Genomic DNA, 1,191 nt, shown 5'->3' on the forward strand with positions numbered 1-1,191 from the left:
GTGACAGGATCATTAAGATCTGTAAACTAGTCCAAGCGGTTCATTACAAAGAAAGCAGACATCAGTTGTGCCAGGATCACATTACTCTTGGGTTTCTTGACTCATTCCAAGACAGAGCGTCAGGCACAAGTCTGAGTTGAATCAAGTCAAGTCATGAACTTTGCCAACCGATTGAGTGTGATTTGGTGAACCCATTCAACTGGCTCACATTAAGGATCTGGAAACACGACTATCTCCTGACTCCAGAAGTGTGGATCGGTGAGAACATCTGTGTTGGATTCACACTCTGTGTTCCCTCAGTAGACAGCAGGGCTGACTGAAGAGCACCTCTAAAGACTGTTGCATTAAGTAAAAAAGCAGCTTATTTGGCTTATTGAGTGAAGAATGTGAGGAACTCCCTGCTGTATGGATGGGCAGACCTTTCCTCTAGGAGAAACAGAAAAAAACAAGAGGAAACATGAAGGCGGGAACGGAAAGATGATGCAGTCTGTGGCCTAGACTTGTGAGAAATGACTTTGCACCTGTCCGCTACTTTCCCCTCAGAAGTGTCAGCTTCTACAGGCCTGCCAGGGTGGACACACCTGGCCGTTCGGATGGGGATGGCTCTCCTCGTTTTCCAGCCCGGGGTGAGGGCACACTGTCCGCTCGGACTGCCGTCTCTGGGCATTCGCCGGCCAGATCAGAGAGACTGTTGACACGTAGCATTTTGGAGAAGCTGACGTTTGAACAAGACTTATCATGGGCCTGACACCTTCAGAAGGCACCACTCAAATGATCCCACAATGTTTCTTCACACTTCCCCGACAGCCCCCACCACAGCTCTTCAAGATAACTCAGCAGAGCTACTGAGAAATAATGTGACTCCTGCAAGAGTGTAAGTCATTTTCTGACAAACTACTAAACAAATTAACTTTTTAGTACACCTACAATAAACAAACTCAGGAAAATAAGCCACGTAAGTTATAAATAGTAGGGATGCACGATATTGGATTTTTGCCGATATGCCGATATTTTTCAGCTCATTTTGGCCGATACCGATATATTTCCTTTTGTTTGGAAGAATAGGCATCTGCGCACATTATTTAACCCCTCTGCATTTCAGATTGAGCATTAGTTGTTAATAGACTAGAAGTTGAGGTAACACTTTAGTATAGGGAGCAATTCTCACTATTAACTAGTTGCTTATTATTA

This window comes from Sinocyclocheilus rhinocerous, unplaced genomic scaffold (genome assembly GCF_001515625.1).
Source record: "Sinocyclocheilus rhinocerous isolate Xijiao unplaced genomic scaffold, SAMN03320098_v1.1 scaffold2259, whole genome shotgun sequence".
In the NCBI taxonomy this organism is placed as follows: Eukaryota; Metazoa; Chordata; class Actinopteri; order Cypriniformes; family Cyprinidae; genus Sinocyclocheilus; species Sinocyclocheilus rhinocerous.